General features: G+C 34.5%; 1 pseudogene; it reads left to right on the top strand.

Moving 5' to 3' along the window:
• The first annotated feature begins 10976 nt into the window (after window positions 1-10976).
• Window positions 10977-19720, top strand: part of LOC141544002 (tyrosine 3-monooxygenase-like) — a 106080-nt pseudogene continuing 97336 nt past the window's right edge.

The raw sequence follows: 19720 nt of genomic DNA, 5'->3' as shown, positions 1-19720 counted from the left end.
ATTATCTGCGGTTCTGCAAAGCTCAGAACTTTGGACAGCTCACTCATTTTCCAGGATAGGAAATAGGTGAAGGAAGGAAAAGGTAGGTATAGTGGTGGGGTTTGAGAATAGAAGCAGAGGAGGGGGCTGGAAATTCTCTATCACAAGGAGGTCATTGTAAAAGGGCAGACTCAAATTGTCCTGTCAGTTGCTCTGACATTTTACTTGGAGTGGTAAAGTAAAAAAAAAAAAAAGAAAAGAAAAGAAAAGAAACAAAGAAACAAAGAAAAAGAAAAGGAAAAGGATAGAGGGGTGTTTTTTTTTGAGACAATGGGAAGCAAAGAGAAAATAGAGAAGGGTGAGCTGAATGAACTGATTTCACAGAAGTTAAGAAGAGATCTACTTAGAGAGGCTCTATTATATAATAGGAAGAGTGCTGGATTTGGAAAACTTGGGTTCAAATCATAATTCCTTGGCTCTTAATACATGCTCATTAAGTATTTGAAATGCTCGTTGGGTTGAATGGAAATTTGTAGCTCCTTGTCTAAGATTGCCAGTGTTCTGTTTGTGCTATACATACTCTAAACATTTCCATAATTAAGGAAGCTCGTTTTTGTAAAAGAGGAGCAAAGATAGCTAAGTAGAGTGGTGGATAGAATGCTGAATCTTAAATTAGAAAGTTTTAAATTCTAATCCTTCCTCCCCAAATCATTAAATGTATTATCCTGAATAAGTCATTTAATCTCTCTCAGCCTCAGTTTTCCTATGTGTAAAGTAGGGATGGGGACATCTACTTCCCAAGGATTAAATATGATCTGAAAACCTTAAAGCACTATATGAATTTTAGATCTTATGTTTGGGTAAATGTACCCATTTATTTGTAAAATGTATCAATTTTATTGTTTTGTAGAGTATCTATCACAAACTTTCCCCCTTCTTTTTATGAATATCACATATTATGATTTCATTATTCATTTGTAAGTGAAATAAAATCAATTCCTTCTGTCTCCTGGTCCACAGAGACAGTTTGCAGTGAGATGATCCTTCTTTGGGAGTGAGATGAGATAATGTTAAAATGGCAATAACTGATGCTTCCATACATTAAATATCCCTATTTTTATTGGCATGGGAAGCCTTCATTCTGGGCTCCCATTGAAAGTCCTCTGTCATTTGATATAGTGAAATCGTAGTCCTTTGGTAGATAATATGACAGTGGTGGGGGAAAGCCAGCATCCCATGGTTAAAAGCAAGGAGCCTATGCAAATTTAGAAAGTTGGTTTTGAGCCTTTCCCATTTAATATGATCCAAAGTTTGCACTTCCCCTCAAATAGCCTTACATAAAAACTTAGAGAAATAATATCCAGAGCTTTATGAGAAGAGGTTCAAAGCTTTTTCCCAACTTAATATCCAAATTGGCAACTATTTTAAAAGATGACAAAATTCAATTCTGATGCAACTGTCATGAAACAGACTTGCTATTATATTGCCAGGTGAAGGGTGGAGTTTCATCTCAATGATATATTTTCCCCAGGACCTCATATTATGTTTTGCATATAATAGATGCTAAATAAATAGCTGTTAGTTGTCAAAATAGCAAGAATGACAAGATGAGACAAATGAGAATATTAGTAACAAATGCATACAAATGAAATGTTTTGAGAGAATTAAAGAATCAAGGTTTAGAGGAAGCAGAGATTTTTAACTGTAACATACTCTCCCCTTCTCCAAAAAGCCCTAACAAATGGAAATGTAAAGGTAATACTTTTTGCTTACTATAAGGGAAACTTACCCTCTTTTTATTTCCAGTAGACATCATGCTGTTACCTCTGGGAGAGAATTGTTCACCCAAGAAGCTGTAAATCACACCCTCTCAAAAATTAAGAGTCACTTCTAACAATGAAACATTGGGAAGTATAGGGTGAGAAATTTCCTAAAAAGATTAATGCTAGACAGTGACATCTTTAAAAATTCCCAAGCCAACATTTTCTAACAACAGGGATTCTTACTATTTTTAAGTTTACTAAAATTAAATTAAATTTAAATTACTATTTTTAAATTATCATTTGCCTCTTTGTCATTCTAGTGAAACTGAGGGATCCCCTTCTCAGAGTAATGTTATTATATGCATATAGTAAAATAGACTACAAAGGAAACCAATTATCTTGAGATCTAGCTATCAAATACATTAAAAGAAGACCAAATTCAAAGTTCCTAGGTTAAGAATCCCTACCTTAGAGCATTACAAAAACAATTATAAATATAGTTTAGTCTCTCTCTTCAGCTTCAAAAGTACAGGGAAAATATTTCAATCACATCTAAGAAAGATGAGCTAGTTTTTCAATCTTCCAATGTGGGATGCATCAGTCAGACTGTCTTTCCCAGCTTAATGATGCTCAGGATTGTGGGTTCTAAGTAGACATAGGATGTAGAAAGTATTGACACAAAGTTCCCAAGGAAAATAATTACTACAAGTGTCTGGTAACATAGTACAACCCAAACTGCAACAACCATAAAATACTAATCAATATAGGCCAGTTTTCAGGAGCAAGTCAAAGAAGCAAATCCGAACTGATTTACAGGACATTTTTCTAAGAAAAATACTCTTCATTTTTAGGAAGACAAGTGACAATAAATACTCTATAAGCTCATAATATATTTTTATGATGTTGTTTGGCTACAAACCATTCCCTGAGTACAGAGCAGTGCAATTTGTGAGTAGGTCTTGAAAGACATCAAAAAGACACCTTCTGATGGCTAGCTATGGTTTAGATATGATCAGTGATATAAAAGTCCTAAAACCTAAGGCAGGGAGCAGTATGGTACTTGAATTAGAGTCAGAAGAGCTGGATACACTCTGCATACACACACACACATACACACACACACACACACACACACACATCCTTTATCTGTTTGACAATGCACTAATCATTTAAATTCCCTGGGACTCCATTTTGTCCTTTGGAAAAAATGGGGAGGAGGATTGGATCAAATCTAAATGTATGGGGCAGCGAGGTGGCGCAGTGGATAGAGCACCAGCCCTGAATTCAGGAGGACCGAGTTCAAATCTGGTCTCAGACACTTAATACTTCCTGGCTGTGTGACCCTGGACAAGTCACTTAACACCAGTCTCAGGGGGAAAAAAAGATCTAAATGTATGGTGAAGACAGGGATTGTATTGTTTTTGCCTTCCCCCCTCCCCCGCCTCCAGCCCAGAATGTAATACACCATCTAGTATGTAGTAGACATTTTAAAAATCAATTTTTGAATTAATTCAAGTTACATTGAATCCAGTGATCCATTCCAATAATTTTATGGACTTCTACTCAACAGAGGTTCTTTATATTATTTATGTAAAGTATTTTAAAATATTTTGATGACTGCATTTCTATATTGATTGGCTTCTTTTATAATCATGTCATTATTTTATGTATTTAAAATATCATTCTGAAAAGGAACTTTACCAGATTGTTGAAAGGGCCCATAATAAATAAAGGGGGTCAAGAATCCATGTTCTATTTCATATATTTAAAAGAAGAAAGATTTGGAGGAGAATCAAAGAAATGATTGATTCTCCATGGCCAATTCCCTTTCAGCACCAAGGACAGTCCTCACCTTCTGGCTTCCCACAAGAGTTCGGTCCAGCCAACCCAAACAGGCTGAGGCAAGCAAACAGGGAGAGCTATTTTTGATCACATTCTCTTTTCCTCCTAGATCAGCTTCTGAATCTGCAGAGTGAAATCTGAGGTGTTGTGTTTCATGAAGACTGAAGTCTTTCACTCCCATTCTTCTTTTTCACCCATGAGGAATACTGAAGGACAGGATGGCAGCATAGAGGAGTCTGAGGACCCCTGTATCCATCCCCAAGCTGCAAAATGGGAGGGAGAAGAAGGCAGAACAGAGATAACCATACTCTTCTCTCTTGGGAAGGCCAGTTTGTCAAGGGCTGCCCAAGTTTTTGAGGTATTATCTATTTCCACCTAGATGGACTGCAAAGTCCTCACTGAAATTTGATCATGGGGTCCTGTAAAGGCTGTAGAAAAAAAACTCCTAAATATAGATCCTGGGGAATGTTAAGCTTTTGATCTCCTACATTCTGCTCTTGAATGTCTTTCTTGCTCTTTATAATTAAATTACTTATGTTATTTTTTAACTTCACTTTCCAAATATTCTTCCATATATTATCTCCTTTTCCAGTTATCTCTGCCATCAGTAACAAACCTCTATCTTGACCTTTGTTGCCCTTTTCTGTCGTTCTCTAGATATATGGATCAAATGACACCACAAAACCAGAATACTGGCTCCCACGCCTTCCAGAGGCAGGGACAAGTGTTTGTCCTGGAGATGAGACTTTCAAAGGAGATATTCTTCAGGAATATTCCTTCCATCTCATATTACATTGGAATTACTGTTGGAATTCAGCAGGATGGGAAATTCCTTTGCTAAGCCCCATTATCGTTCCTGAATGGTTAGGGGAACAGAGGTAGAGAACAAAAAAAAATGCTCCTTTCCATCCAATTGGGAAAGAGAGTACTCTTTCAGAGCATCTATCTGAGATCAGAAACCTTGGAATTTTCACTTTTTCATTTATGTCCATGTGGAGTTTCACCCACAAAAGAAATTCAGCAGGGTTCTGGTCCACTGTAATTGAAATCTATATATTGAGTATATATGTCTATATACCAAGTAAACTGCTTGAAGGGGAGTGGTAACCAGAAAAATGCTAATGGTGTTTTGCAAGATGCATGATGACTCCTCCCTCATCCACTTTTTCATATAGCTAACCTGTGAAAGGGAGAGAATGAAGGTAGAAGGTTAACAGGATTTAAACTGTTTCTTTTTTTAAAGCATTTTATTTTAAAATGGAAGTGCATATGTAGGAAGTTTGATGAGGGGCAAGAGGGATAGGCAGGAAAAAGCCTGAGTTTTTTCAGTCTTTACCTGGGCAGATATTTTAAACAACAACCACAACCATTCTAGACTAATGTGAATGTATATTTATTAAATGAGCCATTCTTTTCAGCCATCAAAATTTTTCAGCTGCTTTTCATCCCCTCTTTTGAGTCCTTTGGAGCTAAAATCTGCCACCTAGAAATCAGGCCTTCCTCCAAAGCCCCAAATCCCTTACATCATCTGGAAGTTTTTATGAAGTGTGAAATCCATAATTCAGGCATCAGTCAGCTCATCAGTTCATTGAGGAAAGTGGCTGAGGATATACAAATTCACTGGGAAGAAAAAGGTATGTAGGACTTCTGTACTTTTCTTCATCATCGCAGGTAGACAATGTCAGACTGGGAGATATAGGTATCAGGATTCCTTTTAATTTTTTTTTACCTTCTCTGCTGATATTTTTCTCTTTCCACAGATCTAATATTTTCTTCCTTCATTCTAAAAACATTTATTTGGTATATGTTTTGTATAACTTGTATTTGGCAACTGGAGTTTATTTCCCACTTCGCCAAAGGCCACCAACAGGTAGAGGCCCCAGATAGCATTTGCAGCCCTTCAGCAGAATCGGGTAGTGGATAGCATTAGCAAAAATTATTATACAAAATAAGATGCTGATAAATTGCTCCCCTCACTACATTGCTGCACAGTAGGTGAGCTCTTCCCCAGGATACCCTATTCTGTTTCAGTATCTTGTGCCACTTAAAGGGCCTATCTTCAGGAGTGTCTGTCCTTTATTTCCCACAAGATGATGTTCTGTGACCTCCCTCAAAAAAATCAAAACTTGTCTTAAAGTATTTCATGACATTTCTCTGGGATTCATTTTGTGCCACATTTCCCTCAAGCAAAAAAAAAATGACTAGTTAGGGGTCTTAGAGGACCTCCTAGGTTCTGAGGGATGGGGAAGAGACATAAAATTTAATCTTGTTGATGGAACTTATAGCCTAGGAGACAGAATAAGATACAAACATATGTATGAAACATTAAATGATGAATGCATTTAGAGAATTTAAAAACTAAATACTTTTCAAAGTCTAAGGTGTGTGTGTTTTGACATCTGAAACAGACATGACTAAAGTCCAAAATATGCAAAAAAAAATTGTTAAAGATCTTACCTCCCTTTCTCAAATAGATGTAAGTCACTATTTAGAAGTATCATTTGGGAATCCCCAACGTAGCATGTGTTTTATTTGTTTAAACTATATAGGGGTGATCAAAGGAGATTATTACCTGGCAGTTTTCAGATGAAGAAATTAAAGCTATCTATAGTCATATGAAAAAATGTTTTAGATCCTTATTTATTAGAGAAATGAAAATTAAACAACTCTGAGGTACCATCTCATACCTATTAGTTTGACTTATATGACAAAAAAGGAAAATGATATATGTTGGAAAGGATGTGGAAAAATTGGAACATTAATACATTGTTGGTGGAGTTGTGAACTGATCTAACCATTCTGGGAAGTGATTTGGAAATATGTCCAAAGGGCTATAAAACTACTTATCCTTTGATCCAGCAGTACCACTACCAAGTCTGTATCCCAGGGAGTTCATAAAAGAGGGAAAAGGCCTACATGTATAAAAATATCTTTAGTATCTTTCTTTGTGGTGGCAAAGAATTAGAAGTCAAAGGAATACCCATTAATAATGAAATGGCTGAACAAATTGTGGTATGTGAAAGTAGTGGAACACTATTGTTATACAAAAATTATGAGCAGTTAGATTTCAGAAAAACCTGGAAAGATTTACATGAACTGGTGCTGAGTAAAGTGAGCAGAACCAGGAGAACTTTGTATATAGTAACAAGATTTTGTGATGATCAATCGTAACATACTTGTCTTTTTTCAGCAATATAAGGATCTAAGACAATTCCAAGACTCATGACATAAAATGGTATCTACATCCTGAGAAAGAACTATGGAGTTTGAGTGCAGGTCTTTTCTTTACATTGTTTTTCCCTTTTGTTCTGATTCTTCCATCACAACATGACTAATGTGGAAATATATTTAATGATTGTACATATATAATCTATATTAAATTGTTTGCCATCTTAGGAAGGTGGCAAGGAGAATAAAAAATAGACATCAAAATCTTATAAAAGTAAAGCTTGAAAATTATCTTTACATGTAATTGGAAAATAATAAAAAAAACTTTATTAAGAATAGAAAATAAAGAAAATACATATTGAATGGCATAGGTTAAAAAGGAGTAAATAGGAATAGAATAAGTGCCCAGAGGACTCATTAGCTCACATATATGTATATATTTATATGTATAAGTGTGTATGTATATATGCATATATATATATATATATATATATATATATATATATATATATATATATATATATATATATACATATATATATGTATATATATGTGTGTGTGTGTGTGTGTGTGTGTGTGTGTGCGATTTCCCTAAATACAAAAATGATAGGTGTATAGTCAATTTAGGGGCATTTTAAAAAATAACAACCTGGTTACAAGCCTTATGTCATCCATAAATACTGGATTTTTAAACATCTAGATTACTATTTTCTGGGATTTTTTTCTCCTATATTCAGAAAGTCTCTCTTTTCTTTCTGATGAAAGCATATTTAACTTTCCCCCTCTTACAGTTCTTTGGTTTCCAAAGAAGATTCAAGATCTTGACAAATGCCATCATTTGATTTCCAAGGTGGAACCCAACATGAATCATGATAGTAAGTCAAACATCCCTTCTTAAATCTGTGTTATCATTATTCTTGTGCCTATCTTCTTTTTTCATTGAGATTCAGAGAGAAATGGGTTGAGCATAATTCATTATCTTATAATTCTTCCTTTTGATTCAACATCCTAGGAAGTGAGAGTTATAAAGCACTTTACATCCCTTGTCTCATTCAGTCCTCACATCTCTTTGAAATCAATATTCCAGGAATTATTATCATCATTTTACGAATGAGGAATTGAAGCAGAGAGTAATTTAGCAGTAACTAAATATCAGATATTTCAACCCAGGTCTTCCTGACTCCAAGTCCCAAACTCTATCTAATACATACACAGTTTTAATTATCTCACCACGCTATATGTTAACATGGTTTAATTGGACTTGAAGCAGCTTAAACATATAGACAGAAGGTTGGATTTAAGAGTCTAGAAACCCTGATTTCAAATATCACTTAGACACTTGATAAGCATCAAGTGATGGTTATGTGATCTGGGCAAAATACTTTGTTTTTTTAGCCTCAGTTTCCTCATCTGTGAAATGGGGAGGGAGAAAAACATGTCTATCTCAGAGGGCTGTTAATGATGCAGATAAGATGTGCAAAACAAACCTTAAAGGACCATGTAAATGCTAGATGTTATTATTATTTTCCTCATTTTAAATATGAGAAAACATATCTGGAGACATTAAGTGACTTATGCAAGGCAACAAACTAGTCAGTGGTAAAGCTAGGTCTGAAATACGAGTCTCCAAGTTCCAAGTCTAATCTCCCTTCCACTACACAACTCTGTAGGTTGTCACTGGTCTAGACAAAGATATTTTCACTTTTGTTAGAGCCCTGGTAAGAAAGTGATCTGTGATTCACAAAAATGAACTGAGTTTGCTACATTGAAAAATGTCTAGTGCCAAAGGTGAGATACTAAAATTTTGAGTTGGAAGGGGCCTTAGAAATTAACCTATCCAGGGGTTCTTGACTTAAAGTTTATGGATCTTCAAAGTATCTGTGGTTAGATTTCAGCAGGTCTATGAACTTGAACTTGGATTGGGAAAAATACATCTTTATTCCAATATAATTAGCTTCCTATGTAACTCTCTGAATTCTATTATGTGCATTTAAAATATTGTTCTGAGAAGGGGTCTATAGACTTTGCCAAATGGACAGAAAAGTCCATGACACACACAAAAAGCTATTAAGAGTCCTCAATTCTGGTTTACCCTTCTTAATTTTACAAATCAAGATCTTTAAAGATCTTCTTAAGGCTACTCAGAAAGCAAGATATCCATTTTTGTGGACCTCAGTTTCCTCATATCTATAATAAGGGGTTTGGACTCAAAGGCTTCTAAGGACCATTACATCTCACAATCTATGCTCCATTGCTTCTAATTCCAAATCCAATTCTGTTTCCACACATACATCACAATACCTGGAATATAATAAGCAGTTAAAATGTTTGTTCACTTGTCTTTTCACTACATATAGCATAATAAAGTAAATCAATGACTTAGTTCCTAGAGCATTATGGATGATGCTACCTTTACCTCTAAGGCCCATCTGAATGGCTATTTTTAATCATAGTTCTTCTTGACCCTGATGTTTTTCATTCTCTTCTCCTTCATTCTCTAAATTTTTAGGACACTGTTCTCTCTTATTTATCCTCCTACTTCCCAAACTGCTCATTCTTAGTCTTTTTTTTTTTTTGCTATTACCTCATCCAGATCATTCCCTCAAACCACAGAGGTCCCATTGGATTCTATCTAGTTCTTCTTCTTTTCTGTTTTTATACTGTTTCACTTCATTATCTCATCAGCAACCGTGGCTTTAATCAGCAACAATATGCTTCTGATTCTCAGATATAATTATCCAGGCACAATCTCTAGATTCACATCTCCAGTTGTAGACATCTCAAACTCAAAAGGCCCCAAATTAAATTCATTATCCTTCACTTAATTCCTAATACTGTTAAGGACAACAACATTCTTCCAAATCCCATTCCAAAGATAAATCATCTCAAGTCATCAGACAATGATAATCTGTGTCTAAAATTCACAATCGTTATTTATAATGAGTTCTAAATTTTTGATACCATGGTCATGTGACCAACAAATCTTGTCTTCTGTGGCTACTCTTTGGCATACCCAATAGTCTTCCTAAAATACATTACAGAACGCACTTAAGATAGCTTATTATTTTTACTTACTATTTTACTAATAACCATAGAGTATAAAAAGATTTAGATAAAGTCATCAACATGTTGGATAAATCCTCTGTGGAGGAAACACGATAGGACATTGACAAATATTGTGAAAATAAAAATAATCATGGATTAATTGCTATTGATCCCCAATTAGAGGAGTGTCTACACAGATGATATTACATATTCATTAATGTCCAAACTAAGTTCAATATGTAAAAATACTAAACTGTCTTGTTTAAAGAGAAGAAAGGGTAGTAGTACAGCTTCTCAGGAAAGGAGTTGAAGTATCTGTGTAAAGGCTATAGGAAATGAGAGTAAGGAGACTTGAGTTCTGATCCCATGTTTTCTAGTATTTATCTAGATGACTTTGGTCAAGTCACCCCACTGGCTTTTGTGTCCTATTTGTAAAATGAGAAAGCTGGACTAAATCATCTCTAACAGTCCTTTTTAGCACCAACTGCATGAATCGAGCATATGGAAAACATCAGCGGTACCAATCCATAGGATAACTGTTACATTTCTATAAAATCTTTATAAGGGCTTGGGTTCAAATTATGATTCTGCTACTTACCACCTGTGATTCTACTGTCCTATCATCTGTTAAGATTTATCAAGGACGTTCTAGATAAAAACACAGCAAAGGAATAGCCAGGACTTTGCTAGTAATTTTTTATAGCAACCTTTTTCTTTTATAAGTATGAGTGTATATGTGTATATGTGTATATGTGTACGTGTATGTGTGTGTTCTGGGTTATATGTAAAACAATTGTTTACATGTGTTTTTAAAATTTTGAGTTTCATATTCTCTCCTGTCCTCCCTCTCCACCTTATCCCCCATTGAGAAGGCTCATATGAAGTTATGCAAAACTTTTCCATAAAAGTCATGTTATGAAAAAAACACAGATGTGTTTCTCACCAACAAAACGTCAAGAAAAATAAAGTTAAAAAGTATACTTCAATCTGAGTTCAGACACAATCAGTTATTTCTCTGGATGTGGATAGTATGTTTGATCATAAATACTTTATAGGACTTCTTCAAGACTACTTGGATCATTGTATTGCTGAGAACAGCAAAGTCATTCACAGCTGATCATCCCACACTTTCTGCACAGTACATTTCACTTTGCATGAGTACAGCAGACTTCTTTAGTGATGCGAGTAGACAATAAGAAAAGTTTCTCTGTTGGAAGAAGTCAATGGAAGAAGGCATTTGAATGGGAAGAGGCTGTTTCCTTGGTAAACCAAAAGAGGGAGACAACATCAATCTCAAATATTCCTTTGTCCAGTGCTTATTATATTGTGCAATTCCTTGATCAGGGCTGGAGAAATTTCATTGGAATATTACAAAGCAATTCTTCGCAAGATATTTTTGTAGGAAAAATAACTTTGGGTGTTTCCATTTTCCAAAAGAAAATCAACAGTTGTTAATAATAGCTGTTTATGTTCTCTGTAATCATCTTTCTACCCTGTGTGATGAATAATGGACTCAAGTAACATGTTTTCTGATGTGACAGAACCAAACAATGAGCTCATACCAAGAGAAAACTGAAACTTGAGCAGCTAGGGGGAGCAGTGGATAGAGCACCAGCCCTGAATTCAGGAGGACCTGAGTTCAAATCTGGTCTCAGATACTTAACACTTCCTAGCTGTGTGGTCATGGGCAAGTCACTTAACCCTAATTGCCTCAGGGAGGAAAAACCCTGAAATTTATCTGCACAAAATTTGAAGACAAACAGAACAACTGCAACAAAACTCCAAAGAGATTTGCAACTGAATGGTACTAAGACCTGTTTGAGGCTATCATTCAGTTTAAAGGCATCTCCACTCTAAATATTCATATGGACTGTTTGTGCCAGACCTGTTGTATAGGGTTGCTGTCCTTTCTTGAAGAAGACCAAAATTACATCAAGTTATAGTGTGATCAGCTCAGAGGGCTCTGTCCCAGTCTGAGCACAAATAGTCCATATGAACATTTGGGTTGAATTCTCCAACTTTGAGCATCTCACATTTTTTCTGAGCTTCTTCAGTTCTCCTTTACTCAAAGAGCTCTGCATCTTCTGTGATGATCATACTATTCTGGGCAGTCCTGTGTCAGTGTTTCCCATCCTTTGCAATGATTTCTAAAGTCCTTGAGAGAGACCTTTAGAGTATCCTTGTATCACTTTTTCTGACCATCAAGTGAGTGCTTGCCTTTTATGGAATTCTCCATAAAATAGTCTTTTTGGCAAGAATACATTTGGCATTTGAACAATGTGGCAGAGTCTTCTGAGCTCATTTTGGTCTGATCAGCTACAAATGGGCACACTCTGTATCTTGACATGATGATGTCATTTTGGTCCTGTTCAAGAATGAAAGGCAACAACCAACCAACCAATAATTTTATTCTTAAATGTAGCTATGATCTTATTAAGAACATGGTGTCAATATCCACTGATCTATGTCTTTTCATTATGTTCAACCTTGTTTATGCTTTTGCATAGATCTTTCACAGAGGGTCTATCCATCATGATTGAAGCCTTTCCTCTAGGTACTATTTATGGTATCAGGTAATATGAGTGAACCACTAAAGCTTCAGTTCTAGATTGCAGAGTTTAGGAAGGACAATGAAAAATCTGAAAGTGATGAGAAGAGTAAACAAGATGGTCATAGAATCTTCAATCTAAAGATGGAAGGGATCTTAGGGAGAATCTGCTCTTTCATTTTGTAGATGAAGGACTTGCAATTTGTGCTAAATAAGGAGCAAATGAAACAGGAAAAAAGGAGACATGTGATAGTGATGAAGGTGAAACAAAATACTATTTTTAAATATATATATATATATATATATATATACATATATATATATATATATATATATGCATGCATAATATATTCCGTAGACAAGGGATTAGACTTCCTTTATGACTCCAAAAGATGATGCTAGGAGTGATAAATGGAAATAACAAAAAGACAAAGTTAGAATAAGTATCAGAAAAAAATTTGAAAATAATGGAAGATACCCCAAAGTTGAATAGTTGCCTTGGGAGATAATGGATTATCCTTTATCACAAGTTTTCAAGCAAAGGTTAAATACTTACTTATGTATATTGTAAGAAGAATCTTTATTCCAATACAGATTGGTTTAGATGTTGTCTAAACTCTCTTTGTTTTCTGAAAACTTTGTAACGCTATGTCTGTTCATCTATAAAGTCAATATGAATGACCAATTCATCTCCTTTTTCATTTGTACATTTCCTCAAATATATCCCCTAGCACTTGTTGAATATATGTCACTATTGCAAATGTTGCTAACTTGGACTCAACATGTACTTTGCACTCATGTGTTTCTCCATTGCCTTTTGCATCATTGATTTATGGTGATTTCTTTTTTCTTAATAGCGTTTTATTTTTCCAAGTATATGCAAAGATAGTTTTCAACATTCATTTTTGTAAGACTGTGCTCCAAAATTTTCTCCCTCCCTTACCTTCCCCTTCCTCAAAACAGCAAGAAATCTGATATGGATTAAACAGATGCAGTCTTTTAAAATATATTTCCATATTTGTCATGGTGTGCAAGAAAAATCAGACCAAAAGAGAAAAAAACACAAGAAAAAGCAAACTAAAAAAAATTGAAAATACTATGCTTTGATACATAATCCAGACTCTATAATTCTCTCTTTGGATCAGATGGCATTTTCCATCCCAAATCTATTGCAATTGTCTTGGATCACTACATTGCTAAGAAGAGCCAAGTGCATCACAGTTGCTCATCACATAATTTATGTCTTGCTGCTGGATTTTGTTGGTAACATCTTACAGTGATTTCTTAGAAAACTGTGGTAATTTGAAATCCCCAAACATATAACATTATCTTTAATACTTCTACTAGTTGTGTTGCTAGTTTGTTTGTGTTCTAACGTGTTTTATTACTTTATTGACTTATCTTTTCAGTCAAAGCAGTCAGTACCATAGTCCTCCTATGGTTGTAGCCTTAACATGAGGAGAGGCAACGTTGTTATAGGAAAATAATTGAATCTGGAATCAGATGACTTCAAATCATAGCTCTATAATTTACCATCTAGGGAACTTTAAGTAACTTGCCTCACTTCTCTGAGTTTCATTTTCTTTCATTGGAAAATGAAGGGATTGAACTGGGTAATTTCTTTTTTAAAAATTCTATTTTGTGTGATCCTGGCCAAGTCACTTAACCCCTATTGCCTCAGCAAAAAAATATTTTTCCAAATACATGCAAAGATAGTTTTCAACATTCACCACTGAAAAAGTTCCATATTTTCTCCCTCTCCTCCCTCCCCATAAACATGGGCAATTCTTCAAAGCATATTTCCATATTTATGCCATGCAAAAAAAAATCTGATCAAAAGGGGAAAAAACATGAGAAAGGAAAAAAAAACAAGCAAATAGCAACAACAGCAAAAGGTGAAAATACCATGCTTTGATCCATATTCATTCTTCATAGTTCTCTCTATGTATATAGACAGCACTTTCCATCAGAAGTCTATTGGAATTGTGTTGAATCACCTCATTGTTGAAAAGAACCATATTCATCACAGCTTATCATCACATAATATTATTATTATTACTGTATACAATATTCTTTTGGTTCTGTTTACTTCATTTAGCATCAGTTCATATAAGTCTTTCAAAACTTTTGTGAAATAAATCTCTCATATTTCTTGTAGAACAATAATATTCTATTACCATATACCATAGCTTTTGGCCATTTTGCAATTGATGGGCACCTACCACTTAATTTCTATGAACTAGGTAATTTCTAAAGAATCTACTAACTCCAAATTTTAGGATTTTTTGGTGTATCTCTTAACTAGACTTTATGTACTTTGAGTGCCTTATAATATGGAATTGGAAAGGATCCACGGCCCCCCAGTTCTCCATGATTATGAACAATCAGTCCAAAATATCTGTTAACTATCTACTATATGCCAGATTTCATAATAAGTGCTAGAGATCCAAAGATCAAAATGAAACAGATCCTACTCTACAGGAACTTATATTTTATTAAGTAGATTGATCAAAAACTAAATTTGCTATTGTTGTTAGCTTCCTCTGAATCCAGAGCTATTTGGAATTTTTTGCTTGACAATTAAAACTCCCCAACAATTTGAAAATCTTAGCTTATGATACTCCTTGATACATTTCAATTGAAATAAATAATTATTTCTTTCTTGCATTTATAATTAATTACTGGGGGCAGCTAGGTGGCGCGGTAGATAGAGCACCAGCCTTGAATTCAGGAGGACCTGAGTTCAAATCTGGTCTCAGACACTTAATACTTCCTAGCTGTGTGACCCTGGGCAAGTCACTTAACCCCAATCTCAGGGGGGAAAAAAAAGTATAATTAATAACTAATTCAGGACCAATATTTTTTTTCATTTTTCTAATTCTTCAACCAGAAATCAACCAGTATGAAAACTATTTTCTCAAAGATTTACACAGACTAATGATGAAATCAAAACCAGTGAAAGAAATTCTAAGTTTGGGTTAATGGGTGAATTCCTGCTCATTGTGTTTGCTCAGACAGGTCTGGGGAAATGTGGATTCTCCTTTTTGTCAGATGGATGATATGAAAATTGAAAAGTCTCTTTCACCAAGACTTCAGTGATTCAGGTCTTGTACCTAAAGACCCTCATTGAAATATAGCCCATCTCTCATTATAATATTCATTTTCTCATGAATTATTAATCAATCAGAGTTGATTATCACCTTTTGGAATACTCAGTCTTCCTAGAGCATATAAACTGGGAGCCCACCACCATGTGGGGTCTTTGGCATTCAAAAGTGACACTGACTCTTTTATTGACATGCTAGCATCATTAACAAAATGACTAATTATCCAGAAATTGTATCTTTGGAGTTTTTTAAACATCACATAATAAAGATAAACAACCTTTGCTGTAAGATGTGGTCATTTTTTAAAAAAATAAATGGCTACTCTAATGAATGTTTCTTTCTCTAGGGCTACACTGACCTGCAGTATAAGAAACAAAAGGCTTACATCATAGAACTAGCTTTCAACTACAGAGAGTAAATGGATCATGTAATGCTTTTATTTATTTTATTTAAATGAAGATGAAAAGGCATCATGACTTAGAAAGAAAAAATGTTAGACATGGAATCAAAGGATTTGGGTTTGAGTCATGACTTATTTTCTGTATTTTGGGCAAATCCCTTTGAGATTCAGTGTCTTTACCTATAAAAATAATTGGCTTCAAACTCCAAATTCTACACACTCAGGTTTTAGGTATCTCCTTGGGTCTTTGTTGTTTTTTTTTTCCCCCAAATGCAAAATAATAACATTGGACTAGATTATTTCTAAGGTTCCTTCTAGTTTTAGTCATGGTACCTCTCTAAGGTTTTCTCATTTGTGAAATGGTTTGGAATTGAAGACCTCTTAAATTTTTTTTCTAGCTGTACTATTCAAAGTCATGTTAGATTGAATTGAATTATTGATTAATAATGTCCCTGAAGCAGTAGGAAGTGTGCTTGTCACAGGAGAGAGTGTTGGTGAGAAGAAAGGCAAAGGACTCTGGTACTAGACTGGTATATTGATTACATAGTTTTAGATCAGTAAAGAGAAGGAGAGAAATAATTCTGAGAATCAATCTAAGCAAAGGGATATAACCAAGAATAAATCTGGTTGATATGGAGAATAATAATAATAAACATTTATATAGTTATGTAGTGCTTTGCAAATATTATCTCATTCACATACAGACCAATATTCGATGCAATCCCATGAGATAAGTACTATAAATATTTTTATTCCTGCTTCATAGATAAGTGAAAATCAAGTGATTTTGTCAGGATCTCACAGCTAGTAAACCTGAAAGGAGATTAAAACTAGGGAAAATAACCCAATACATGTTAAACATGTGTCATTCTTCTATGGATATTTCCACAATTATCATGCTGCACAAACCAGACCAAAAAGGGAAAAATGAGAAAGAAAACAACAACAAAAAGAGTGAAAATACTATATTGTGATCCATACTCAGTTCTCACAGTCCTTGTTCTGGGTGCAGATGGCTCTCTTTATCACAATACCATTGAAACTGGCCTGAATCTGCTCACTGTTGAGAAGAGCCACGTCCATCAGAATTGATCATGGTATTTATAATCTTGCTGTGGCTGTGTACAGTGACCTGGTTCTGCTCATTTCACTTACCATCAGTTCATGTAAGTCTCTCCAGACCTCTCTGAAATCACCCTACTGTTCATTTCTTATAGAACAACAATATGGAATGGAAAACTTTTTTTTTTTTTTTTTTGGTGAGACATTTGGGGTTAAGAGCCTTGCCAGGATAACGCAGCCAGTAAATATTTAGTATCTGAGTATCTCAGGTCCTCCTGACTTCAAGACCAGTGCTCCACCCATTGCACTATCTAGCTGCCTCCAAAATTAAACATTTAATTAGGGATAAAATAAAATATTAAATGTAAATAAACTTATTATTAAATCATTATTAATTCCCTTTTGAATATCATTAATTGATAGTTGATTGATGCTTACTTCATTTAATTCAACTCTATTAATATCAACAAATATTTAAATAACTGCTATATGCAACACCTTGTGCTAACAGTAGAAAGAGGGCCAGTCACAGAGTCAAAAGACCTGGATTCAAATTCTACCTTTGAGGTTTTCTATTTTTGTAACTTTGGACAAGTTATTAACTTCCCTGTGCCTCAGTTTCCTATAAAATAAAGAACTGAATGTAGAAGAAGTCCCTTCAGAACTATGATCCCAAGGTCTCTAAAGAGGCTTATATTCTTATGGCAGAAACAAATAAATACAAGGCAATATGAAGAAAAGGACCTGATCTATTGCTTTTTGAAGTGAGATCAGTCAGGGTTCTCTCTCAGTCAGTGAGCAGAGCTCTTAAAATGTTAATGTTGACTTGACAGCATCTATGTCTTTGTTTCCACTATGACAATCTTAGACTTAAAAAAACCCACAAAAAAACAGACATTTGATTTCATTGGCATAAAGCCTTCCTGGTGAGGAAATGCCTTCCACCCAAGCTGATTACACTGGTCCTGTTATGTTGGAAAAGTCTCTTCAAGAGGGACTTGTCTATGGTCACTTTCCCTCATGTTTTTCAGAGGCAGAATGAGGACCCAGGTCTTTTCCTAGTTGTTATCCCTTCTCTCCATCCAGATTCATAATTACTCTATATGTGTTTTGTATGTGCTTGCGCACTTCCATTTCTAAAGATGGAGAGAGTTTTCCTTTGGTCTTTTATTTCTAATGCCTACTCTCACAGCTAGTAGAGACCCAATAAGTGATGATTGAAATTAATTGAGTCTGATCCTATTATTTTTTTAAAAATTTTTTTATTAATAATTTTTTATTATATATATATATTTTATAATATTATCCCTTGTATTCATTTTTCCAAATTATTCCCCCCCTCCCTCCACTCCCTTCCCCCCATGACAGGCAATCCCATACATTTTACATGTGTTACAATATAACCTAGATACAATACATGTGTGTAAATACCATTTTCTTGTTGCACAATAAGCATTAGATTCCGAAGGTACATGTAACCTGGGCAGACAGATATTAGTGCTAACAATTTACATTCACTTCCCTGTGTTTCTTCTCTGGGTGTAGCTACCTCTGTCCATCATTTGATCCTATTATTTAAAAAAGTGATTGAAATTTTATGTAATGCCTCTTCCCTCCTTTTTTTGATCAGGAAGGAAGGGAGAAGCTTGGAGGGAGCAGTTCCTTTCCAAAAACAACCAAGAAGAGATGGTTGGAACTGAGACACATGCTATTACATAGATCTTCTCTTAAATGTTTTTATGAATCAAAGCTTCTTAAACTGTAACTGAATAGGCAATCATGAAATTATGATTTATTACTAGTAAATGTTTGATTTGTACACCTATTTTATATACTTAGGGTCACATAGAACCAAAGAAAGAATGAGAATTAAAAACAAGAGGATGAACCAAAAAGAGTTATCAAAGAAAGATGCATTTTTGAATTTTAAGGCAGATTTCTAGTTGTTTAAATTGCCCTAAGGAATTATCATCGATAAACTTGCTGTTACATTAAAATTCCTTTAAATTTGAATTGGAAATTAAATGTCATCTTATTTTTAAAATAAAATTGTTTTTTGGAAAAATACTTTAATTTGTAATCTAGCAAGTATAATAGTTTTTCTTTGTTTCCACCTGGTGGCCTGATGATGAAATTACAAGGGAAGCTATCAAGTAGTAAACATAAACCATAATAAAACATATCCAAATCATTAATAAGTGGAGGAATGAAAAATAATTCTGAAGTTTCACCCTATACTCATCAGACTGGAGAATGTTAAAATAACAGTTGGAAGGCCTGAGGGAAAGCAAGTACATTAATAAATTGTTGGAGCTGTCAATTGATCCAACCATTATGGAAAGCAATTTAGAAAGATACCCCTGTATTTTCTAAGCATAACCTTTTACCCAATGATAATTATGTCCCCAAAGAGATAACAGAAAGGGAGAAAAAAGAACTCACATGCACAAAAACCATTTATAACAGGTGTGTGTATGTGGCAATGAACTAATAATGAAGAGAATGTATATCAACCAGGGAATAGATGAATGAATAATATTGTATTAACATAATATAATATAATTTTGCTATAAGAAATGATGGAAATAATTGAAATGGTTAATGTGAAAATGTGTGTTGCTTGACTATGTTATAAGGGTTTTTTTTCTTTCTTCTGTTGCTTGAAAAAAATTAACCCTTTGAGTCTTGAAACTTCAAATATTTATCATGGAAGTCAGCCTATGACAGACTTATATAAGCTAGGAACTTCAATGTCTTTTAACTTTCTAGATATAAAACCTCAGATCTAATGAAATGGATGAGGCAG

This window comes from Sminthopsis crassicaudata, chromosome 5 (assembly GCF_048593235.1).
Source record: "Sminthopsis crassicaudata isolate SCR6 chromosome 5, ASM4859323v1, whole genome shotgun sequence".
Taxonomy (NCBI): Eukaryota; Metazoa; Chordata; class Mammalia; order Dasyuromorphia; family Dasyuridae; genus Sminthopsis; species Sminthopsis crassicaudata.
This window is presented reverse-complemented; position numbering and strand designations above follow the sequence as displayed.